At 42.6% G+C, this 27,623-nt stretch overlaps 1 protein-coding gene across 6 annotated transcripts in view; it reads left to right on the top strand.

Annotated features, from left to right (window-relative positions):
- LOC119124434 (VPS10 domain-containing receptor SorCS1) overlaps window positions 1-27,623 on the top strand; it is a 202,788-nt gene that overhangs the window by 21,021 nt on the left and 154,144 nt on the right. The gene's annotated exons all lie outside the window — the stretch shown is intronic.

Below are 27,623 nucleotides of genomic sequence, written 5' to 3'. Positions count from 1 at the left end.
GAGAGAGAGAGAGAGAGAGAGAGAATTGCTGGAGGTGCTCCTCTCTGTCCCTCAAAATAATCCTCTGGCCAGTATTGGCCACACCCAAAGGTTCATGCTTGAGGATGTTGCAGCAGCAAAACATTCTCCTTAGCTCCATTCCTTCTTGTGTCTGGCATATGCTCAGTGTTAATCTGATTTTATCTTGGAAAAAAATAGGATTACAATGGTGAGTATCAATTTTAGTGTTTTCTGGCAAATGCTAATTAGGCTGCATACTACCAGGCTGTGAGCACAGGACCCATTTATAAACATTAAGCCAGGAACATACTGTACGTTATGTGTGGCCTCCACAAATCTGATTTGTCTCTCTGTGGTGATCATTGTGTTGATTACCTGGTAATTTCGTAGTGACAATCAAAATGTTACATGCAATTAGATCCATCCAGGAATTATTAAATCAGTAAATCTGGAGCTTTGTCGGTTAATTTAGAGGACAAACATGGCAAATGAATAAATTGTGAAGAAATCAAATCATGCTCCAAATCAGAACAATCATAAGGATCTTTCTGTCATGTCTCGTCCCCAGTTTGGTTATGTGTGTAGATTGTCATCGTCTCTGTGTCTGTGTGCTCGCCCCTCCCTTCCTGTGTGCCCGTGATTAGTGTAATCATACTCACCTGCCTCTTGTTACCTGTGTTGTATTTAAGTTCTGTTTGTGTGTCACTCCCTGTCGGAGCATTGCCTGCATGCATTTGCTGCTGTCATGGAAGGCCACCCTGTCTGTTTTGTCTCACGTCTCCGTTCGGTTCCTGCTATTGAGTTTGTCAGTAAGTTATGTTAGTTTGCCGAGTATGTCTTTTGAGTTCGTCAATAAACCCTGGTCCAAGCTGCACTTGGGCGCCCTGCTCCATTTCCACCACTCCGCTCGTGACACTTTCATCTTCATCAAAGTCAAAGTCAAGTCAAAGTCAGCTTTATTGTCAATCCCTTCATATGTCAAGACACACAAAGAAACCGAAATTCCGTTTCCTCCATCCCACGGTGACGAGACATACAAGTAGGCGACACAAAATAAAAACAAGAAGGCACAAACAATAAATAATAAATAAAAAATAATAAATAAATAAAATTCATGTGAGATGAGCTGAGTAAGGTGGCAAAGCAGAAGACCACTCCTAACAATTGAAAGCCCTGGTGAAGGGGAGAGACGAAAAAAAACATCTTAGAGCATACGATTAAAGTCTTGGAGCAAAACCCATGGATGGAGAACGTTATAGATGAATGAATGAAAAGAAGATTTGGACCAATCTGCTAGAGTGATGGAAAAGATGGTCCTGTTGCAAACCACTGACAAAACAATTGAGAATATGTATGGCTACCTGTTGTAACTTTTGCACATTTAGTGAATGAAAAACCCAGACGCTAAGCAGGGGAAAACTTGAAGGGCTCATATACATGAGGTAAAAAGAAAAAAGAAAACACCAAGATTGCCCGGCATGCAGGAAATCTAAGGAGGCAGAACAAGATTAAAACCTGGATCATCATGATAAGACCTCAACAAGACCATGAATAGTAGTGTGACTTGGACTCTAAAAATAGTTGAACTACACAATTTATTTCCAACTGAAAAACATATGGGCGGTCTAATGTATTTTCCTGCTATGGATGACATACGGGCGGCTCTGTGACGCACTGGTTAGCATGTCCACCTCACAGTTAAGAGGGTGTGGGTTCGATTCCACCTTCGACCCTCCCTGTGTGGAGTTTGCATGTTCTCCCCGTGCCCGCGTGGATTTTCTGCGGGCACTCCAGTTTCCTCCCACATCCCAAAATCATACTTGATAGGCTGATTGAGCACTCCAAATTGCCCCTAAGTGTGAGTGCTAGTGCGGATGGTTGTTCGTCTCTGTGTGCCCTGTGATCGGCTGGCCACCGGTTCAGGGTGTCCCTCGCCTCCTGCCCGATGACCGCTGGGATAGGCTCCAGCACGCCCACGACAAAGCGGTACACAAAATGAATGGATGACATACGGATTTTACTCATATTTGTTTTCTCACAATTATTGCAGCACATAGTACCGTAATTTCTGGACTATAAGCCTCACCTGGTTATAAGCCGCACAAAATTAGGGGAAAATGTTGTTTTATTCTTAAATAAGCCGCACCGTGCTAAAAGCTGCATTTGCACGTGAGTTATTTACAAAGACAGACGGTACACATAAAGCCTTTTTAAAGTTTTAATAACATACCTTAACAATTATTTCCAAACACTGCCTGTGACGTGGCAGCAACACGGAAGTAACACGACACTAATAGGGCTGGATAAAAAAACATACCAGTAAAAGTCACTGAGACGCGGCGGTAACAAAGCAGCAACACGGTAGCACAGCACTAACAGGGCTGGTTAAAAAAATATACCAACAAAAGTCACTGAGAGCCGTCTTCATCTTCCTCCTGTGCACCAAAACCATCGAAGTCTTCCTCCTCAGTGTCCAATTGGAATAGCGTCAGATATACAAGTACATCGCCACACACTTTCTCAGTCTCTCTTTCGTTGTCGCTTTTATGCATTTCTTCTAGCATTTTTCATCATGAGGATCTGTTCATGCTAATTTTATTCACGCACAAAGCGCCAAGTTACATTAAACTAGTGAGCTACACGTATAGCTCCAGAGTAGACCTGACCAGGAAATAAATAAAGAAAAGTGTAACGCAACAATAGCCCAGTGCCCCCTAGTGACCGGAAGAAAGCTCTACAGTGCATGTTAAGAGCCAAATCGACTGCCTTTAACTTAAAAGCGGCATGACATGCATTTCTTTTGTCCCCCAAAATGAGGGTTTGTGTATGTATAAAAGCTCAAGTGATCAAGTCATCACAAAAACCATAAAAAATCCATAGATACGCCGCACCGGACGAAAACTTGAGCAAAAAGTAACGGCTTATAGTCTGGATATTACGGTATGTGTTTTTCTGTATAGATCATGTTTTTGGCTTGAAATAGTCGTAACCAGTCGTACCGCTGGTTCGAGATGTAATCAACATTTAGTCTAGCTCTGTGAGTGGATTTCTTACATCTAGAGTTTTTTTTTGCATTCATCGATTTTCTTTCCTCTTCTTTTTTCTCTTTTTTCCTTTTTTTTCATAACGACGCAGAGGGCAAGGACAAATATTGATTTTTTTTAACTTGGGACTTGAACGTTGGGTAAGAAATGTAGTAGACTTTCTTTTCCAAAAGCTAATACATTTTTTCGTATTGTATTTCGTATGCATTGAGGTTCTAAATTTGTTTGCAGATTGTACAATTCAAGTGTAAAGATATTGATTTGCAGCAATTTGTGCATATGCATAGTTAGTGAATGAGGCACCATGATTCTCTCCATTGCCAATTTATGCTGTACTTGCTTCTCTCAACATGACTCCTCTAATCAGCCTAGTGGGGTGACTTTAGGCTCCTGCTGCATGGTGCACTCACTCGTTAATTTTGGTATCCTTAAGAAAGTCTAACCCTTCCGCTCGCCTTGCTTGGCTGAGAACTTGTTGAGAAAGTTTTTGATGTCTTGGAAATGACTTTTGCACTTCGTTTAGGCGACCACGCAAATCACGGAGACAGAACTTCCTTCTTCATACGCAACTGCTTTCCACCTTATGTCATGGAGGGGTACAACTAGTTTTCTGTTTACAGCAGTGTTATGCATATTGGCAATGACTGTTACGCATGTGCAAGAAGCACAACGTGGATCCATCTGCTTGTCCATGCCAAGACTATTCGTATACCAAAAATAGCAGGAAAAAAGAGGTACCGTAATTTTCGGACTATAAGTCGCGGGTTTTTTCATAGTTTGGGTGGGGGGGGCGACTTATAATAAGGAGCGACTTATGTGTTTTTTTTCAAAAATGTTCAAAAAAAAAAAAAAGTGAAACCGCGATAAACGAACCGCGATGTAGCAAGGGATTACTGTAATTTGAATTTCAAGTCACGTCAGCAGCGTGACGCGCCGTGGCGCGGCGGTTGTTTACATAAAGGACAAAGATTGATCACGGGATGACGAAGATGACGAAGGGCCCCACGTACTACCGGCATCATTAGCGGCTTTGTTTCTAAGTGACACGGCGGACAAAGAGTTTGAAGGATTTAAGGATTTGGAGTGACAGAAGGTTTGAAAAATTATTATGGCTTTTACCCACGCCCGGTCCTACTTTCCGGAGCTCTCTTTCACCTCCGTGGATTGAAGTCGGGGGCCGGCGCTCGGCCGGGTGGCTGTCCAGGGACGGTGGATGGGGCTCGGACATGGCTTTTACGCACGCCCGGTCCTACTCTACCGAGCTCTCTTTCACCTCCGTGGATGGAAGTCGAGGGCCGGCGCTCAGCCGGGTGGCTGTCCGGGGACGGTGGATGGGGCTCGGTCATGGCTTTTACGCACGCCCGGTCCTATTCTATGGAGCTCTCTTCCACTTCCGTGGCTGGAAGTCCACGCCGCCACACGCCTGGAAGTTTGTTTTGTTAAATAAAGAGCCGTTTACCAAACCCATGTCTTTCCTTGAACTTTGTTAACACTACAATATAGTTATATAGTAGGGGTGTAAATCGCGGGTTTTGTCACGATACGATATCATATCGATACAAAGAACCACGATACGATATTTGCCGATATCTTAAAGCCTGCTGTGATTCATTCACGATACATCACGATATAGTGCTCTACGATCGATATAGAACAATATCCTGATTTATAACAATTTTTTCTTTAAATGTGCGGCGAGATTTGTGGTGTTCCCTGAATATTTCAAGATTCAAGATTCAAGAGTTTTTATTCGCCATGTTTGAGCGTGCCAAACAAGGAATTTGACTTCAGTAAAACACACCCTCTGTTCAACATTTAGGTGACTAACAACACTCAGGACATGTGAAAAATGGCAAAAACAGTGTAGACAAATTCAAAAAGGTGTGAAGAGCAGGATGTTATTGCACAGTAATGACTCTGAGACTCTAAGAGTGGTGTGAGTTCATCAGAGCAACAGCCTGGGGGAAGAAGTTGTCTCTGTGTCTGCTGGTTTTGGCGTACCGAGCTCTATAACGCCGTCCGGAGGGGAGTAGTTCAAACAGACTGCAACCTGGGTGAGAAGGGTCTGTAGAGATGTTCCTTGCACGTTTCCTGGTCCTGGACAGGTACAAGTCTTGGATAGATGGGAGGTTGATTCCAATGATCTTTTCTGCAGTCCTGATTGTCCGTTGCAGTCTGTGCTTGTCTTGTTTGGAGGCCGATCCAAACCAGACAGTGATGGAGGTGCAGAGGACAGACTGGATGATGGCAGTGTAGAAGGTCTTCAGAAGCTCTCGCGGCAGGTTGAACTTCTTGAGCTGTCTCAGGAAGTACAGCCTCTGCTGGGCCTTCTTCCGGACAGAGTCTATGTGGCCGGTCCATTTCAGGTCCCGAGAGATTGTGGTTCCCAGGAACTTGAAGGTGTCTGTGGAGAGAATAGTATTACTGTGGATAGTGAGGGGTAAAAGTGGTGAAGGGTCTCGCCTGAAATCCACTGTCATCTCCACGGTCTTGAGCGGGTTCAGCTCCAGATGGTTTTGGCTGCACCAGTGGACCAGCCGCTCCACCTCCTGTCTGTACGCAGTCTCATCACCGTCCTGGATCAGTCCGATGAGAGTGGTGTCGTCTGCATACTTCAGGAGCTTCACAGGAGAGTCACCTGAGGAGAAATCATTGGTGTAGAGAGAGAAGAGCAGTGGGGAGAGGACGCACCCCTGAGGGGCTCCAGTATTGGTGGTCCGAGTGTCAGATGTGATGCCCCCCAGCCTCACACGCTGTCTCCTGTTGGTCAGGAAGCTGGTGATCCACTGACAGGTGGAGGCAGGCACCTCAAGCTGGATGAGCTTCTGTTGGAGGATGTCGGGAACGATGGTGTTGAACGCCGAGCTGAAGTCCACGAACAGGATCCTGGCGTACGTTCCTGGGGTGTCCAGGTGGTGCAGGATGTAGTGCAGTCCCATGTTGACCGCATCATCCACTGACCTGTTTGCCCGGTAGGCAAACTGGAGGGGGTCAAGCAGGGGGCCCGTGACCTCCTTCAGGTGGTTCAGCACTAACCTCTCGAAAGATTTCATGACCACAGATGTCAGTGCGACGGGTCTATAGTCATTCAAACCTGTGATGGCGGGCTTCTTGGCCACTGGAACGATGGTGGAGCTCTTGAAGCACGAGGGCACCTCACACAGCTGCAGAGAACGGTTGAAGATCCGTGCAAAGGTGGGCGCCAGCTGCTCAGCGCAGGCTTTCAAGCAGGAAGGTGACACGCCATCTGGGCCTGGTGCCTTCCTGGTCTTTTGTCTCCGGAACATCTGCCGCACTTCCTCTTCGCGGACCTGGAATGCGGGCGCGGCCTCTGCAAGAGAGAGAGTTGGTGACAACGATGATAGAGGTGTGGACAGAGCAGTTGTGGGGGGAGGTGAGTATGTAGATTGTGCTGCAGGAAGTCCCGTTGTGTGGGAGGACCGATCAAACCTGAATATTTGATCACCGCATGGCAGGATTTACAAACTGCACGTGTCTTGTCCGTTGAGCCATCTTTTCTTTGGAATCCAAAGTGCTTCCAAACGAATGACTTGAAGCCCAAAGGGGAGCGAATTTCCTCGTCTTCTTGGACACTAGCCATAGCACCAGCCCAGGAGCCGCGTAGTTGTCGGCTCCCCTTTCACGTGCCTGCTCTGCTCACAACACAACACGCCGCGCACTGCTCCCGGAAAGAGGAAGCAAGCAACAATGAACTGGATTTCAAAATAAAGTCGCGTCTAATGTCCGAGGTCAAAAACGGGCGATATAGATCGATGTTTACGTTTAGCATCGATGCCAACAAATCGTAGAGCATTATATCGATTAATCGATGTGTATCGATGAATCGTTACACCCCTATTATATAGTAGATCTGTGGAATAACGACGAGGCTGACGTCAGGGCGCACGCGCGGCGTTGTTGACGATGGACGAGGAATTTGATCGATGGATTTAATGATTTCGAGTGCACAGATGGCTTGATAATACTATTGCTTATATAATAGTTATTTGATATCTAATTTATATGTCGTTATATGGGCCTGTGGAATATTTTGAAGTGCAAGCGCTGTCAGCTGCGCGCACCCATTGTTGACAAAGGACGATCGATGGATTTAATGATTTGGAGTGACACAGATGGTTTGATAACATTATTGCTTATATAATAGTTATTTGATATATAATTTATATATCGTTATATGGGCCTGTGGAATATTTTGAAGTGCAAGCGCCGTCAGTGGTGCGCACGCATTGTTGACAAAGGACGATCGATGGATTTAATGAATTGGAGTGACACAGATGGTTTTATTAACGTGTTATTTATGTAATAGTTTTTTGAATAACTCAGAATTTTACGTCAGGGCCGTTCTCAGCTCTTCGTTTGTGTTTATGTCACGTTAGCATACCTATCGTTTAGCCTGTTGTTGCTCGTTCATGACTGTTCTTGGTGTTGGAATTTGTCGAATAGATTGCCCCCCAAAATGCGACTTATACTCCGGAGCGATTTATATATGTTTTTTTTCACATTTTTGGACATTTTATGGCTGATGCGACTTGTACTCCGGAGCGATTTATAGTCCGAAAATTACGGTAATTCTTGAAATTAAAATTCTGGGCTTAACCTTAATTGTTCCTATAAGAGGACATTTGTAATGCTATCACCTCAATTTTCATTTTCTTTTACTCTGTCTTATGAAAAATGGCTTTTGAATCAATAATACAGGAAAGAACATATATGGCCCCCGCATTTGTTTTTTTTTCCATTTCATTTAGACTGTTAATTCAAAGTAAAAGTACACACTTTCTAGAAACTGTACAGCTCATCATAACAGAAAAGTTCCTTAATGTCTTCCTGAGCTGTGGGCCATGCAGCCTTGATTGCTGTGAACCCAGACAGGAGCAATCAATGGTTAAAGTATGAACTGCGTTGCAGAAAACCATGCTGAGAAAAGCTGCGGCTGGACACTTTCTCTTCACAATGTGCACTACCTCCTGCAGATGCATACAAGGTCAAAGTTACTTGCAGAAGAAAGTGTAACAGTACAGGAATGAACGTGATTTGTCAGGAAACTATTTCAGAAAAACCTCGAGGGCTGTGTGTGTGTGAGTGTGTGTGTATGTGTGCGTGCGTGCGAGTGTGTGTGAGTGTGTTTATCAAGTGAGTAACTGACATAAAAGACAGCAAAAGGACCGTTTTTGGCAGTACAATGCCACCGCTCTTGATGTAAGAATTTGCGAAGTGCTTTTGGTTATTATAAAAAAAACTTTGGAAAATGTCATGACCAGCTCTTATGAGCTATTTTTGATATCATTGATATTTTGGTCCAAACAAAATGTACCTTTAGCAGTACTAGGTATTTATTTATATATAACATAAGCATTATTTATTTACTTTCCTGTCAGGACATTTGTTTTGCTTAATACCAAGGGTATAATTTATTTAATTTGTACATATTTTCTCTCAAACAATTTTATGTTAATGACTTATTTGTATATTCATTATTAATACTTCTCATTTTTTAATGTAATGGAGGCCAGCCTGAAGTTCAAGAAAAGTCACAGTGTCTTGGGGGTTGCGAGTTTGATCCCTGGCCCTTGTGATCATGTCAAAGTAGCCTCGAGCAAAACCTAGCACTCCTGATGCTGCTTCATCAATAGGTGAATGAGATAAGTTCAAAGTGCCGTGAGGACCTTAAAAGGTGGAAAAGTATTGTCAGACAATTTACCATTTCTTATGACTAATAATGTATGTTAGGAACGAATCACGTTGAATGGTTAAATTTTCAGTTATAGTTGTGTTTTATTGGGTTAAAAAAAATCAAATAAACAAACATAAACTCCCATAAAGTATTGGTATTGCAAAAAAATTCCCAACTAATTCTCAGTATCATTGAATCAAAATTTTCTGGTATCGCCCATCACTCGGATGAAACAAGTGGCTGCCTGGCACAATGTACAATGAATTTCCAAAACCTGCAATGATTTGCATCTGGGACTCACAAACATAATTATGCAGTGATGATAATAATAATAATAATAATAATCTTAATAATAATAATAATGATAATAATAATCCATCCATTATCTGTACCGCTTGTTCCCACGGGGGTCACGGGTGTGCTGGAGCCCATCCCAGCTGTCATCAGGCAGTCGGCAGGGACACCCTGAACTGGTTGATTTGATTTGTTTATTTCGGCAAGTACACAACACATTTATTACAGTTCCATTTCACGTTTGACATGATTTGTCGAAAAGGGAAGTGGGTGGAAGCAATTTGCCATCTCAACTTCAACCAGGGTTTCAATATCTGACACACAATCTACATTATGTATCTATGGTGCTAATACAAACATGACCAAAAAAAAAGAATCACAAGAACACAGAATTTTGACCAGGATAACGGGATTTGGCTTACATCAGTGACAATAACAGTATATAATAAACAATAGTCTGGAGTTAGAAAAATGATCTTTATACAGAAATAATTTGTATACAACAGTAACAATTTACAATGATATGAATACATATATGAATGAATACAGCAATTTCAAAAGCAAACTGGAGTTTGAACATGATTTGAATGCAGCAGTAACGTTTAATTCATTTCAATAGAGTTTGAGTCACTTTCCCGAAGGCACCCTGGCCACTATTCCGAAGGCACCCTGGCCATCATCCCCGGCAACAGGCGGCACTTGCACCAATCGATCACACAGCTACGTAATCGTCTCCCGCATTAGCGTGCTGTATCTTGACCATTGTCACATTGAGACCAGCCATCTCACGACAGAGCATTTCATCTCTGATTTCTGTCCTCTGGTCCAGCTTTTCGTGCAGGTACAGCCCCATGAGGCTCAGAGCGAGGAAGCCGATGGCGATGAGGATGAAGATGTACACATCTTCCACATCTTCCGTGTGCAAAACATTAAGGCATATGACACGCCACTTGCTCCAACTAGCCATTGTGTACCATGTGAGAGAAGTACCGAAGGGGGCGGAATTCCGGCTCTCCAGCTCTAGTACGTCGCAGGGAGATGGTCTGGTCGATTGCACTGAAGACCCAGCTTAGGAGTTCCATAGCTCGTGATTCGATTGGGAAGTGCCTGTTGCTGCCACTAGTGGGTCTGCTCCACCATAATAATAATAATAATAATAATAATAATATTCTATTTTCTGACTATAAGTCGCAGGGTTTTTCATAGTTTTGTAGTGGGTGCGACTTATACTCTGGAGCGACCTGTGTGAAATTATTTACACAATATCATTTCACATGTTATTTTCACACTAAACCGCAGGAGGGCGCTCTATTCCTGTGTTGATAATTTCTGCAACTGATGATGAGCCTGACGTAAGCGACATAGAAGAGGAAGCGCTGCATTATCTTCCTCTGGAGTTAGCGGAGTTGTTTAAAAGTGACACTGAGGATGACGATTTCATTGGATTTAGTGTTTTGGAGTGACACGGATGGTTTGGTAAACTTGTTATCTGTATAACTCTTAATATGTTATGTTAACATACCAGGCACATTCTCAGTTTGTTGTTTATGTGTCATGTAACATTAGCATACCGTACAATTATTCAGCCTGTTGTTGCCTCTATTCTATTTTTAATTTTAATTACCTTTCAAGATGACATGTCTGTTCTTGGTGTTGGATTTTCCATCCATCCATCAATTATCTGTACCGCTTGTCCCCACGGCGGTCGCGGGCATGCTGGAGCCTATCCCAGCAGTCATCGGGCAGGAGGCGGGGGACACCCTGAACTGGTTGCCAGCCAATCGCAGGGCACACAGAGATGAACCCGGAGGTGGAATCGAACCCGCACTCTCCAAACTGTGAGGCAATCGTGTTAACCAGTGTTCTACCGAGCCGCCGGTGTTGGATGTTATCAAATCAATTTCCCCCAAAATTACGACTTATGTCCATGTCTTTTCCTTCTTTAGTCTGCATTTTATGGCTAGTGCGAGCGGCTCGGTGGCGCACTGGTTAGCATGTCCGCCTCACAGTTAGGAGGGGTGCCGGTTCGATTCCACCTCCGACCCTCCCTGTGTGGAGTTTGCATGTTCGCCCCGTACCCACGTGGGTTTTCTCCGGGCACTCCGGTTTCCTCCCACATCCCCAAAAAAAAAACATGCTTGGTAGGCCAATTGAGCACTCCAAATTGCCCCTAGGTGTGAGTGCGAGTGCGGATGGTTGTTCGCCTCTGTGTGCCCTGTGATCGGCTGGCAACTGGTTCATGGTGTCCCCCGCCTACTGCCCGATGACTGCTGGGATAGGCTCCAGCACGCCCGCGACCCCCGTGGGGACAAGCGGTATAGAAAATGGATGGATGGATCGTGCGACTTGTACTCCGAGCGACTTTTAATCCAGAAAATACGGTAATAATAATAATAATAATAACAGTGGAGCTGAAACTCGATTTTAAGCACTTTGATTCCACACTACTTTCTGTCTAACGTGGTTTGATCATGGACCCCAATTTCTTTGGTCATAAATACATTTCCAAGTAGTAATTTAAATGAACGATATAAGGACTAAATGACGTTTCAAGGCTTTCGAAGTACTAGTCGGGATGTTTGATCTTTATGACTGCTTTATTGTATACGATTTGGAAAGGGAGAAGCTCGCCGGAGCAGCTCATCCACACATAAACTCAAGTCAAAGAGCGGGGCCAGACACAGTAGTACAATAAGTGTTTCCTTTATTCTCTCTTCCATCCAATTCACATAGCATCAAAATGACTTACTCTGACTTAGTCCGCCTGATATTGTCTTCTGCGTATTGCTTCTTTTTTAATATAAAGGTCAACAGATGGAGACAAAGGTCGAATGGACTCCTTAGCTGCCCAACAACATGCCTGACGTAAATTAATGTTACAAAGGACACCTTCGGCTGCCTAAAGTTTAGTCACTAAACGATGCCTTTCTAAAAAACAAGAATTTCTACACAGTGCGCTTTCGGGGTTAACGCGATTCCCAAATTCTGCACCCCAAAGAATATAACATAGAATCGAGCTTTAGCTGTAATAAAAATACTAATAATAATTATCATTATCATTACCATCATCACCAGCAGCAGCAGCAGCAAGGCTGAAAAGTGAGTCTACAGTTAACCACATTATTTTGTGATGGCATGCACAATAAAGTATATTTCTCTAGTGGCAGTGGAAAACAGGGAACAATATTTATGTGGGGGTGCTTACTTACATCTTCCCTTCGATTGTTCCTTTCTCCATCTCACTCTACTGTCAGATGTTGACTGAATCAGGTTAGGAATGGGAGGTGCAGAAACACAAACACTGCTGATGGAAATGAGAATGTTTATTTCTATGTGGATTTTCGAAATGCACAAACTTTCTTCCCGACACTCGGGGGGGAAACAAAGGCTAATGTAACTTGTACACAGCTCGATGCAGGTCAGCAACAATAACTGAAGAAATTGTTTGATTTCAGAACTTAAAAAACAAAATTACTATTTCATAATTTGTGTAGTAAATTATGCAACATGTGAAAAATTTACCATTATGGACATAATGTTGTGCACACTTATTGTCATCATCATTGACACATGCTCATCTTTTTGCCCTGTGTGACCCAACCAGGCTTTTAAGTACTACCAGACAACTTCTTGGACCATTGGGATGCAAACTCCTATATCAAGATAATGGGAGGTGATAGTTCAGCATTAGGGTTAGTGTTAGTGATAGTTAGGTTACGGTTTGCTTGTAATAGAAGCATTTGGGCACAAGTGATATACGTACATATACAGTTGCTGGTAGTGTAGGGGTGCACTTGACTAACTTGTGTGCGGGGAGCGTGATATCAATTCCCACTCAGTGAGGGTGTTCATGTTGGTGTGAGTAGTTGTTTGTCTCTATATGTGCCCTGTGATTGGCTGGCGACCAGTTCAGAATATAGTCTGCCTTTTTCCCGATGTCAGCTGTAATAATCTCCAGTATTTCACATCCTAAGCATCATTAAACTGTACATCTTATGTTCCCTTTTCTGAAAACTTGCAGCACTGCAGGAGACTGAATTAGCTAACACACGCAAAATATTCAGTTTTGCACTTTTTCTAAAGGGTGTTTTTTTTTTTTTTATGCATCAGCGAGCTAAGCAGGATGCCCTGTTTTGTCAGGATTCTGCGTTTTCTTTCATTTTGCTTAAACGTCACTGCTTGGATTCTTTGCATTGTAGTAAGGCAGCAGGGAAGAAATCTATTGTGTCAGCTGAGATTCCCCTGAGCATCTCTCTTTCCAAGATCCTTAAAGTGGAGACCTCCTTTGAATTCATACCTTCGGCAAATCTTACCCTTTCTGATCTCTCAGAAGTGCACTGATGAATTGATCTGACAAGTAAAAAGTTCGACTTAAATGATGAGCAGTGGGGGCACAGTGTGACTGCCAGTATTTTCAGTTTTTAATTGCTTCTGAACAAAAGATCAGGTCAGAATGATGCATGAACGTGTCTTAGTGTTACTAAAAGCATTAAACATTTTCTGCCCTCTTAATAATGATCTGTCATCCATCCATTTCTATACTGCTCAGCCTCATTAGTGTTGTGGTTAAGCTGCCAATAGCAGGGCACATATAAACAACCATTCATACCAATGTAAAATAATTGTAAAATTCCATTTTCAATGAACATAAGCATATTTTGAGGGAGAATGAATAAGTACCTTGGAAAAAATGAGAACTGCATACAGGAAGGCCAGAGCTATAAAATATTTGAAGCCCAAAACCTCTGAACTGTGAGGCAGTCCCGCTCACCACTCCACCGTCCAATCATCATCTTTAGTAATAATCAGAGCTGCTTTAAATTGGGCCTGTCATGAGCTTTGCAGCGACAAAAAACATTTTCTGCACACCCTACTGCTTTTCAAAACACCTTTTTTCCTGCAAAATTCTGCCCTGTAAAATTACAGATTCCACTAGGAAGCTCTACTGTTAAACGAGCTGATTTTGGCGGGCGTGGCCGAGGCTTGCCTGTTCCACGTGTTTCTGTTGACACAATGGCTGTGTCTGATTGTCCACGCTTATAGTTCCGCACAATATATGGCACAAGAAAGTAGTTACCTCATTCTGTTTGGCAATTCAGACAGCCAGACAGCCTTTTCTCTTCCTCGTATATCAGGTGAGCACCGCGCGTCATGACAAAGTGGCGCATTAAGATCTCTGACTTTGTCGTACAGCTTTGCAATTAAATTAAATTAATTAATTATACCGCTCTGATATTTACACTTGCTACATGTTGTCCTGCTCACAATGGCTATGTATTACTTTCTCACATGCTTTGAACTAGCACTGATGTTACATCAAACGGACTGTTCGTTGACTCAAAGAAGGCAACGATATATCACATACTGAAAAAAATTACTTATTACTTATTGTTCCAGAGAGAGTTGGTATCGATCCCAGAGTAAGAGAAAGATCTCCTGCTAATCCACATTTGCATTGTCTCAAATTCCTGAACCAGTTGTTAGTAAAATGTTTCCCACAAACACGTTTTGGAAGTCATATTTTGTGCATAGAGACCAACCACAAGTCTTCCTGTGGCTCAGATATAGGGAGAAGAAAGAGGGTTTGGTGCACTGTGGTATGGAACATTTCCTATGTGTTCATCTGGCGTCCATGTTGCCGTGTTGTAACTGCGCTGTTGTTTGTGTTGAAACTTAGGAGTTCGCTCTGGGTTAGTGACATACATATAAATCTAAAAAAGGTGGGGTTAGTGACGTATAAAACCGATCTGCTAAACAGCCCATTTGCCAGTGGTGTTTGAGCTATGTTGATACAAACAGCCACAGGCAAGGAAAACATTGGTCGTTTTTCTCACAACTTTGGGGACTTAGCTAGGCTGAGGGGATGCATATTTATAATCAAAACACAAAAGGAGAAATTCTTCTCAGGATTCCTTTGATAATATTCAGTACATGCCAATGAAAGAAGAATTATTTCCTGTACATGATGGAAAATAAGTCCTAAGCATAAACAAGTTAGCTTTTTCAAAGTTTGCCTCTTTCAGTAATAAAACCTCGTTTTGTTGCACTCTTACGTTTTTATTTTGGCTCGTGGCACTTTTGTGAAGCACTTAGACAGCTGGTACAGCATATTTTCTCTGACAGTCTGCTGTTTTCATAACCAGCTAAGCAATATAAGCCACATCCACATTCCTTGAGTTTCTGCCTGATTTGTTAAGATATCTACACTGTTAAAACCTCTTTCCAGCATCCATGAGGTTGTTGAACCTGGCTAATTCACAGGGGATAAATATTGCGGTAGTTTCATTACTATCCATCATGGAATTGTTAATTTCAGTGATTCATGTCACCTTCAGTCTCCTTTTCTAATGCTGCCTGCCTTTTCAACAAGTTACGCTCAGCTGTGTAATTTCGAATTATATCAAAGGAAAATGAATTTGTTTTTTTTGTAGTTGATGAATTATATCAAGTGTTGAAAATCTTCATTCATTTCCATTTGACTTATCACTTAATAAAGAAGGGACATGGAAATTGTGTTTTTATACTACACCATAATGCATTACAGAGCTTTGGGATGAGTGCCATCAATAAATGCTGATTTCCACGTCGAATGAATGAAACTCTCAACAACGACATTACTTTTGACCCTTCACAACAAAGGTCCTCGTAATTATTCCATTAAAAATGTCAGGAAATGCGCTGAGCCTTGAGACTTTAACTTAACTCTTGAGCCAGGGTGACCAAATGCAGCTTGGACCAGGGTTTATTGAAGGGAAAAGGGAGTTGGAAGGGAAGAAGGTGGGCAACGAAGACACAGACGGGATAGAGACTCACGGCCAGCAAACAGACAGACCGACAGAAGTCCACTTGGACAAGGATACAATTCTGACCGTGAGCCTCCAGACAAGACCGGGGAGAAACCAGACGACAGGAACACCGGGCGCGGACAGGAACCGAAAACAACAGTAGACACCGACAGGTAGAAACACACGGGCAGGGTTTAAATACATGAGACAACGAGAGGGAGCAGGTGACAGAGATTATGGTAACGAAAGTGGTGTGGTTGAAGGAAGTTGCCGACCGAGCGTGCTCTGGCACGGCACGTGACAAAAAAGACTGTTACAGTAAGAGTGTACATTACCTAGCTTTCAATCAATATTTAAAATCACGTTCTCTGATCCAAATTGGATGAACTGTTACGGATCATTTGTATTTCATCGCGTGTATACACATAGTTCTCTGGAGTGTCAGTTTAAAACATGTCAAAGATGAAAGGTAAGCAGAGCTGCAGTGTTCGCTTCTGATAATTGGCATATTCTCAAATGTGTCTGTTGAATGCACCACATAGATGATGTGCTATGCTAGTTGATATGTATAATTCAGTCTCTTAGGCAAGTCTGTCCAAAGTCTGGCCCGTGGGCCAATTGAGACCGGTGTTCAAATTTCCACTGACCCGCAGCCTCTGGCATTAAATGAATAATACACCTTAATCTCGATTTTACGCGGATTTTGGGGTCCAGAATTTGGGAATCACATTAACCCCGAAAGCGCCTTGTATAGAATGTCTTGTTTATTCAGAAAGGCATGTTTTTAGACGGCCGAAGGGGCTCTTCTTTATGTTAATTGAGGTCAGGCATGTTGTTGGGCAACCAAAGGGGTTTGTTTGCTCCACACACATCGAAGTCTGTAGACATTTTATTAAAAGAAAAGCAAAATGCAGATGACAATATCAGGCGGATTGAGCAGCCACTTATTCTACTACTTTGTCTGGCCACGCTCCTTGACTTGGGAGTGACGTGTGGATGAGGTGCTTCCGCGAACTTCCCCTTTTCTGAATAAAAAAATGAGCGTAGCAATCTGAAACACTGTAATAAAGCATTCATAAAGATCAAACGGCCCGACTTTAAATTCGTCACGGAAATTCATCAAATCACTACCGTTAAGGATTACGCGCTAGTCATTTAGCTTCGTACGGTCCTCGTCTTATCCATTGAACATTTATTTATGACAAAAACAATTGGGGTCTATGACCAAACCGGGTTAGACAGAAAGTAGCGTAGGATCGAAGCGAGTAAAATCGAGATTAAGGTGTACGTATGTGCCCCGTCAATACTGCTCACCACAGTTATAAGAATACACATATACAAAACAATATCTTTCACCAGAACATAGCTGCACACTGATAATAACATTTATATTTTGGGATTAAAAATATGAATGTTTCTTCAGTTTGTTAACTATTGCAAAAACTTCAAAAAAAAATTTGGGGCTACTACAAAGGCTGTTTATGTAGAACATATTGGGCATGAACATTAAAATAGGTGGTGTTTACGGTGTCATGGTGTGATACTTTAAATATAAATAAATGAATATGAAACAAAATATAAATGTGTCTTGTAAACAAGTTATTTTAAGTTGAAACAAAAAAAAAAGGCTTATATGGAGGACTCAGTTTTGATGCTGAGTAAGCATCAGGTGTAGACTCTCACTCACTCACTCACTCATCCCATGGCCTAGGGGGCCGTAGGGGTGCCATGGTGGATGCTTGGGCCGTCAGGGATCTCCAGCACTCACATTCTTCTGCTGTTCGTAACAGGGTTTGGAAGCTGCAGCCTGTCCATTTCTTAATGTTGTCCATCCAGGATTTTCTCAGTCTGCCTCTTCTCCGCTTCCCCTCTACTGTCCCTTGTAGGATGGTCTTTGACAGGGAAGTGTGTCTTGTGACATGGCCAAACAAGTTTACAAGCAATGCCAAAACGAAAATGCATTTTCACGGAGGAATTGAATAAAAAATACCCGTGCTTTCACCAGGGTCCTGATCCTTATGAAGCTGAGTGTTTGACATGTAAGGCAGGCACTTACTTGTCCGTGGCAAATAAAGGTGCCAATGACCTGCAGTCACACAGAAATTCGGCCAAGCACACAAAAGCAGCAAGGGGCGAGAGCTCATCATCCAAAGTCACGGATTTCTTTGTGACGAAGTCCGCGAGTGTAGCCGTCACTGCAGCAGAAGGTAGCTATGCATTTCAGACAGTTACAGTTCATACAGTTTCATATGTAAACTGTTGAAAGAGATGGAGTCTTCTGACAAATAAGAGGAGGACTGAAGAAGAGCCCCTTTTTTTTCAAATGCTGCACCAATGGTTTTGTTTTTTTTATCTTTTTTTACTTAGTGTACCACTATAAAACTCAAAAATCTCAGTGTACAATGTTTTTGTTAGTGTAAATATGTTTTCGTTATTGTACATATATTGTTTTGTGTTACTCGGGCCAATAAATGCAATTGCTATACAGACACCATGTCATTTGTGTTATTTCATCTGCCTCAGCCCCCCCCACACACACACACAAAAGGTGTCCTCCTTTTCAGGTCACCCTACATTATCATTGTTTTTAGACTTGTACCCAACCATCAGACATTTCAACATCTTGATCTCATGGAACAACATGCACAGGGCAGTTAGTATCAGTCAAACATCTGACTCTGATGAGAAAGATTGACAGAGGTGCACTCACACTTCAAAGATGTCCAATAGTTCAGTGTCAGAGAGTGTCAGCCATGTGCCAGACACGCTCTGTTGTTACTGATCTTGTCAAGCTTGTCACTGTTCTTCCATAGTAGCTTCATTAAAGTGTGAAAGATGAATGATGCAATGTGGTTAAAGCACTTTGAGTGCCTTGTGCTTATAAAGTGTGCAATATACTAAATGCACACCACTTATAATTTTGAACACTTTCTGAAGATTTATGTTTGGAACTTCAGTGTGGTTGATGTTAACGAGCTCGTGGGATGTGTGAAGTTGTGTAAGTATGAACAACATGACCTTGGCATGATCAAGTGATCGGCTTTGATGTGTGTGGAAGCGGATGTAGACTGGGATAGAATCATGCGTGAATAATGTATAAAAGCACTCTGGCTGAACCCTTCGTACCCAAGTTAACATTTTAATTGCAGTGCGTCAAAAATTGTGTCACTGCAACATTGCATGACGACAGCATGTTGTAGTAGCTAGAGCTGTGCATTGTAATAATTTACATCGTAATGCGATATAAATGATTTACCATATGATACCATCCTCTATGGTTCAAATTACATTTTACATTTCCCTTGCCATATGCTAAGCAGGGAGTAGACTCCGCCAACAGGCTGCAGTGGATTGCATAACGACTCCCTGGAAAACCGGCAGTGATACCCGGCGAACGGACGGGTTCCCTGCTGAGCCAGTGCCACAAGGTGCATTTGAAGTGCCTGTGATCAATGTATTCTGCAATGATTAATTCACATTATTTCTCTGAGCTTGCTGCATTCTTTATCAATGCACGAGATGAGAAATCCACTGCTATGAGTTTGGTCAGTATGTTAATGTGAAGAAGCAGTCTCATATTTTTAATTTTTATTTACTGCTCAGCACACAGAACCAAAATGACATCCATACATCCAGTTGTATAATTACACGACAATACTTTCTCTTTCGTCTCATCTATATCCCTTCTCTAGCTACTCTTTTCTACATGGTAGCTCTTTTGTTCAGACTGAGACAGCCACGGTCGAGTAAACCAGGGCTTTCTGGAAAAAACAATTTTAATTTATAGAATGTGTTTTATAAATAAATGGAGAAAAGGTAAACAGAAATCACCATTCATTTAAGGCAGTGGTTCCCAAACTTTTGCAGGCTGGCGCCCCCTTTGGCTCTCCAGTGAATTCCTAGCGCCCCCCCCCCCCCCAAGGACCGGCATTTATATAAATAAATAATACATTTATAATATCATTACCATTATGTTGAATTAGTGGGAGCCCTGAGTTTGTTTCTCAGAAACGAGCCGGTCCCATCTAGACGTAATCGGAGACAATGACACCCGAAGTGATTTAAGGTTTGTCTTTTATTGCAGGATGCTTGGTCTCCATGTGTTGAAGCAGTTTTGAATGCTTCACTGCCTGGTTAGTTAGCCTGTCGCCACATATTAGCTTTGCGGGCTCGACTGGGGAAACATGTCACGTGACCGGGACGAGTGTCTTGACCTGAATTAATTGATTGTCGATAAAAAAAAAAAATTCTGTGCGGCTTGGCGGCCCGGTACCAAGTGACCCACGGACCGGTACCGGTCCGCGGCCCGGTGGTTGGGGACCACTGCCCTAACCAGCTCAACACAACACAACACGGCGCGTTCTGGCGAGTCCCCAATTTCATGTTGACTTGAACTCAAGATGATGTTGACCGCCAGAATGCGGTTTTTATTATAAGATAAAATTCTGAACATTACAAGCTTGAAATTACAAACCTGAGCTTTTGCTTTTGTAGTCTATGCTGTCGGATCTGACTGGGCCAGAGCGGCGTGTTGTGTACAAATCGACTGCCGCCCCTCTACCGCCCCCCTACCGCCCCTTTCTTCCTCACCGCCCCCCCAGATCTTTCCACCGCCCCCAGGGGGGCGGTACCGCCCACTTTGGGAACCACTGATTTAAGGTATTTTAAGGAAAAATACTCTATATAAAGATGTAAAACTCGCCTTTACAGGGATTAGGAATTTTGTCCATACTGCATAGCACAAGCCTGACGCATAATATGTTGTTTCTGAGGTTGGGGCAGGAAAAAGTAGCTGCCGTGATCCGCAATCAAACCGCTCAGGCAGTAGAGCGGGCCGGCTTTTTGAATCACGCTCTGTCCGAATCATGTGTCGTGTCTTTGGGCGAGACACTTTGCAAAACACCTTGCCTCCAGTGCCACTCAACGCTGGTCTATGCCTGGATGCCAATCAGTGACGTGCGGTGAGGTTAATGACTGGGGAGGCACTGACGTCACCCCCCCGGTAAAATTTGTCCGACACCTAACGGTGTCACAAAAAAGGTTGGGGAACGCTACTCTAGAGTGGCTTATTCATTATTTAATTTGAACTATTTTTATTAGAATCTCATATCAGCAGTCTTCACACATAAAAACACTCAATAAAGCACATGGAATCAAAAACTTGTCTTCGATTGTGCGTACCACTCCGTTTGAAAAGACATCCTTCGAAGTCCCGTTGTCCGAATCAAACCTTTTAACTCCGGAGTTGGTCTTCCTTTACTGCTGACCTCCTGTTTCGACCGAAAATCCATAGTTGAAAATCGTTTGGATATGTAATCCTCAATTGTAAAACAAAATGTAAAAACAGAAAAAGAAAAAACAAACAAATGTAAATCGAAACAAATGGACGACTGCTCCTCAGTTGTTCACTGTAAATTTGAACTGGATCCCGGATCAGTAACGCTCCCTGCCATAAGGCTGAAGAACTTTTTTTTGTTGCCTCCGTTGGGTCTCTTTTCAAATCCATCTAAAGTTCATCTAAAGAAACACGATGTTACTCACAGATGACAAAAAACACTAGATATTATATACATCAGCTTAACTACGGAAATGAGTTAATATAGCCACAGTGTTTGAACACTTAAATAGCGACATAGAGACAGACAGAAGTTCAGTCTAACTGCATAGCCAAGACAGCTGTCAGCATAGGCAGCCGTGTGATTACGCAATCATCAGAGGATGCAAGGCAGGAAGTTGCCTCCTCCGAGCAACTCGTCTTCGGTTTTAACATAACCATAAAAATTCAGCGATTTTGGTTCAAAATGATACAAAACTACCGTAATTTTCGGACTATAAATCGCTCCGGAGTATAAATCGCACCAGGCATAAAATGCCCAAAAATGTGAAAAAAAACATATATAAATCGCTCCGGAGTATAAGTCGCATTTTGGGGGGCAATTTATTCGACAAAATCCAACACCAAGAACAGACATGAACGAGCAACAACAGGCTAAACCAGGGGTCTCCAAACTACGGCCCGCGGGCCAACTGCGGCCCGCGGTCCCGTTTTTATTGGCCCGCAGCAAATTCTGAAAACATAATTGAATATGGCCCGCACAAGAAGCTTGAGCTCAACTCTGTTGCACTTCTCAGTTTCCACACTAGATGGAGCCCGCCACACAAAGCGTTTGACGTCCCATTAGCACCCCCCCCCCCCCGGAAGAGAAGCGAACGCGCAGCGTTTGACGTCCCCTTAGCACCACCCCCCGGAAGAGAAGCGAACGCGTAGCGTTTGACGTCCCATTAGCAACCCCACCCCCCTCCCCCCCGGAAGAGAAGCGAACACGCAGCGTTTGACGTCCCATTAGCAACCCCCCCAAGAAGAGAAGCGAACGCGCAGCGTTTGACGCCCCATTAGCAACCCCCCCCCCCCCGAAAAAAATATTGGCCCCGGGCCCCTTCACGTTAATAAATCTGGCCCTCCTTGCAAATAGTTTGGAGACCCCTGGGCTAAACGATACGGTATGCTAACGTGACAAACACAAACGAGGCGCTGAGAACGGGCCTGACGTAACATTCAGTTATTTAAAAAAAACTATTACATAAATAACACGTTTATAAAACCATCTGTGTCACTCCAATTCATTAAATCCATCAATCGTCCTTTGTCAACAATGCCGTGTGCCGCGCCGCAGTTCAAATTATTCCACAGGCCCATACAACGATATATAAACTATATTTTAAATAACTATCACATAAACAACAATATTATCAAACCATTTGTGTCACTCCAAATCATTAAATCCATCGATCAAATTTCTCATCCTTTATGTCATCCTGGTGACAGAGGACATGTCCAGAGGATATGGCGCTTTAAAGTGTTAATTACTTTATTTGATTTTCTCTCTCTATTTTTCATGTTTTGAATATGTTCAAGATAAAGATATCAAAGCATGTGAAGTGATCAACTATACTAAAAATAACATGTGAAGTGCTATACTTGTAAGTAAGTGATGTGTTAATGATCAAGTAAAGATGTGAAAAAAAACATATATAAGTCGCTCCTGAGTATAAGTCGCCCCCCCACCCAAACTATGAAAAAAAATGCGACTTATAGTCCGAAAATTACGGTACTAAAATTAAAAGGAAAATGACTTTATAATAAAAACAATTGAATTTGTTTTTTCCTCTTTTCATGATGGCAGGGGAGGCACGGCCTCCTCTGACCGCACGTCCCTGGTGCCAATGTTTGGTGGTGGTTGGAACAACGCCTCCATCAGCCTGCCCTCGGGGTGCTGCGGCCATGTATGTAGTTTACCACCACCAGTGCGAGTACATGAACATAAAGTGTCTTTGAGTGTCCAGAAAAGCACTATATAAATCTGATGCATTATTAATATTATCAGTCACGAACTTAATGTATCATAGGAAAGCTTTTTATGAAAGTACGATCACACAGTTGCCAGTAAAATAGCAAAATTATTTCAGTCACAAAATGCACCAAGTGGGTATGCATAGTGTGCGCGTCAGTTAATACGATGCTGCTGATATTGACCGTGTGTGTCTTTGACACAAAGTGAATACACTTTAATAGTTAATACTGTCCACTGTTGTGTTGCTGTTTATCCAAACATACCTTGTTTGACGCGTGCCATTTGATTGACATCTCCGGCGCGCTTCTTTAAGTTTGCCTCGCATCTGACTGAGGGTTCTAAATAGCAATCAGCGAATGCTCACACGTCCCTTTCTCTATATGGAAATACAACATGCTATCTATCTGTGAGCTTGTGTTACTTTGGCACATCCAGTGCGCATCGTGTAGGCAGCGTGTACTCTCATGTCCGCCGCCATTACGCAGCGTCCATGGCGACGACCGGTCACATTCGGTGGATGCAGTTTCATTTGTCTACTTTGATGACCTATGTTTGGTGTGTTGTTCAACTTACCCTAGTTTATAGTTATTGTAGTATATTTGGAGCAGTTCAGTCAGTCACGTGATGCACATCGTATTGCAATGTTGTGTGATGTCCGAAGTCGAACATTGTAAGGAGGAAAAAATAGCCCCCAAACAGATCATAAAAGTATCTCTGCAACACCTGGAGGGATAGATTACAATTTTCTATAATCGTGGAGACTCCAAGTGCACAATAAGATGAATATAAAAGCAAAAAAAATAAGTGGATTTTCCATGATATGTCCATGGCCATGAACGTGGCAAGGTACACATCCCGACTCGGATATGTACTGTATTGGCCCGAATATAAGACGACCCTGATTATAAGACGGCCCCCTCTTTTTCAAGACTCTAAGTTTGAAAAAAGACTTTTGAACACCAAATTTAATTTTTATACAGAAAATGATTACATCTGAAACAAATGATTATAACAATATATTCGAGAGAAAAAGCACGTTATTTTGCCTCATCCAAATCATGCAAAAACGGTCTTTCACATCTTAATATCTGAACCTTTAAATATGTAAACTAAAGTGCAATCACATTTGTAAATGAATGGCTTCTGGTTTTTGAAATGTAAATAAAGCAATCTACTGTGATAAAACAACAAAATTGCAATAACTGCATTAACCATCAAAGTGGAGTCTTACTGTAACTGTAGTCTTGAAACAAATCTGAATAAGGAAAAACATTGCAATAAAACAATGCAAACTGTTACTGCTGTTTTTATTTTTATTCTTCCTGACAGGGGTGGAGAGTTAAGTTCAGCATTCACTTTAAAGATATCTGGCGCCATCTAGCGTTGTGAATGGTATAATGTCTAGACCCCGAACGTAAGACGACCCCCACTTTTTCAGTCTTATTTCAATGCAAAAAACACCGTCTTATATTCGGGCCAATACGGTATTTATCATGTTCAAGTTAGTCCTTTCGGGAATGATTTAACATGACGCACAAAAAAAGAGTAATGTGTAAAATGTCTTGATCGATTTAGGTGGATACAGTTGTACCGGCTGGGTGCAGGAATGAGTCTATAACGACATAGGGGCGCAACACAGGTCCAACAATGACCCAACACTTCTGCCCTTCATCTTTGTCCGTCTTGAACGGGTGCGATGCACTGCAGCCTTAAACAGTGTTGGGACACATTCCCTACACTTTTTTTTTACCCTCCCCCCTAAGAAACTGCATTTGGAAATAAAGGTCTCATGGCATTTTTACCAGTTAAAATTCATGTTACTGTACTGGTACTTGTATTTCGTGCAACACTACAATGACTGCAGCGTGTCAAAAAATATATAGTTGTCTAGGTCGAAAGAGATGGATATTAAGTTGAATATTCTGGTATAATGACAATATTTTTCTATCAGACTGACTGGAACCTTAGCATAACCTGATTTTAAATTTTGACCTGACTAATTGAATTAAAATTACTCCATTCTTAATTTATGTAAATACTTTGTGCTGTTCAAAAGTCCACAACGATTGAATCTCGGAGTAACCATTTTGTCTTCTTTGAAGCACTGATGGAAAATGCCATCCATCCATCCATCCATCCATCCATCCATCCATCCATCCATCCATCCATCCATCCATCCATCCATCCATCCATCCATCCATCCATCCATCCATCCATCCATCCATCCATCCATCCATCCATCCATCCATCCATCCATTTTCTATACCGCTTGTCCCAACGGGGGTCGCGGGCGTGCTGGAGCCTATCCCAGCAGTCATCGGGCAGTAGGCGGGGGACACCCTGAACCGGTTGCCAGCCAATCGCAAGGCACACAAAGACGAACAACCATCCGCACTCGCACTCGCACCTAGGGGCAATTTGGAATGCTCAATCGGCCTACCAAGCATGTTTTTGGGATGTGGGAGGAAACTGGAGTGCCTGGACAAAACCTACGCGGGCACGGGGAGAACATGCAAACTCTACACAGAGAGGGCCACCTAACCCTACTGATGGAAAATGGCCCATTATAATTCTGCAAATTTTCATTGAAAAGAGGATTTTTTTAACGCGTAATTCATTATTTAAAAATTATTGTTAGTGTGGCAGGGATTTAACTCATTCACTCATTCACTACCAGCAGTTAAAATTAATCTTAGACATCTATGGCAGTGAAGTTGCACAACACCCTAAAGTGTGTATGCTGTAGACCAGGGGTCTCCAAACTACGGTCCGCGGGCCGCAGGTGGCCCGCAGGCCAGTTTTTATTGGCCCGCGGGCCGTAGTCCCATTAGCACCCCCCCCCCCCCCGGAAGAGAAGCGAACGCGCAGCGTTTGACGTCACCTTAGCACCCCCCCCCGGAAGAGAAGCGAACGCGCAGCGTTTGACGTCCCATTAGCAACCCCCCCCCCGGAAGAGAAGCGAACACGCAGCGTTTGACGTCCCATATTTCTTCGCTATCGAGTTTGCTACTGCATGCGCAGTGATACTGACCGGCAGAATAACATCCGGTTGTTCCCAAAGATGATATTTTTTCTGAAATAATTTTACGTTTACGGACTTAAGTAACCCGGCCGGGTCATACCAAAGACTATAAAAATGGGACCCATTGCCTCCCTGCTTGGCACTCAGCATTAAGGGTTGGAATTGGGGGGTTAGATCACCAAATGATTCCCGAGCGCGGCGCCGCTGCTGCTCACTGCTCCCCTCTCCCCCAGGGGATGGATCAAAATCACACGGGGATGGGTCAAATGCAGAGGACAAATTTCACCACACCCAGATGCGTGTGTGACGATCATTGGGATTTAAAAAAAATAATAATAAAAAATAAAAAATAATAATTGGGTGCGTATTATACATGGGTACAGGCTTTTTTCCAGCATCAACATGCCATTTTTAGGGTGCGTATTATACATGGAGGCGCATTATACATGGAAAAAAAAACGGTAATTAATTTTTCATGACCCTTATAAGGAGATGGTCAGCCTGAAGACTAGTGTGCTCATGAAGAGTTCCAAAATGGAAAGGTTTCAACTTCTAAGTAGGAAAATGACAGAACATCTGGTGAATCAGCCATTTTCTATGTATCCATCTTTGGAGTGAAAGAGGTGATGCCAAGCAAAATTTGTTTCAAAGATGTTGAGTAAACGTAATGTATCATACATGGGAAAAGTACCGGCTGATACTTTTGTTCTGCTTCTTTTATTTTATATTTATTTGTTGCACTCTTGCCAAATAAAAAGAAAGAAACCATATCACATGATTTAACTCGATTGACAGGACTAGACAGTCTGAAGACCATTGGATATTAGTATATGGCTGTTTCTCTTCCCAAAGAGCATGGATCAAGCAAAATGAAGACCTGAGTTTCAGTATCTTGAGCTGTCATTTTTTTAAATCTGTCACTGACTGTCCAGGAGACACACCATTATTGGCTTCAGTTAAATCTGCTGTCAGTAGGTAGGACATTGGACAGTTGAGATCAGAAAGCAAATGCACATCGATTCTGTGCTTCTTAGGGACAAGAGACAATGTTTTTTTTTCTAATTCGAAAAAAAAACCTGTGTATATTTGAATAGGTTTTGGATTAATTTAACTTGACAAAAGCCAGATTGGTACATGAATCACTGGAAAGAGTTCTTCATGGTACAACTCAGCCTTGATTTTACGTGCTTTGATTCTACACGACCTTCTATCTAACGTAGTTTGGTCATGGACCCTCTTTGTTTTCTTCATATTTTTAATGGACGATATTGTAGAAATTGCCTTGTGAAAAGACACGAGGCAGTTCCTACTTTTGACAACCCAACAGCATGTCGTTTGTTCCATGTTCCACAGTACCATGGCACTGCGACGCTCTCGTCCAGCTCTCTTAAAGGGACCACAGCAATAACATCAAAGTTGTACATTAGCACA

Source organism: Syngnathus acus, chromosome 1 (assembly GCF_901709675.1).
Source record: "Syngnathus acus chromosome 1, fSynAcu1.2, whole genome shotgun sequence".
In the NCBI taxonomy this organism is placed as follows: Eukaryota; Metazoa; Chordata; class Actinopteri; order Syngnathiformes; family Syngnathidae; genus Syngnathus; species Syngnathus acus.
The sequence above is the reverse complement of the archived record's forward strand: the minus strand, read 5'-3'. Positions and strand labels throughout refer to the sequence as shown.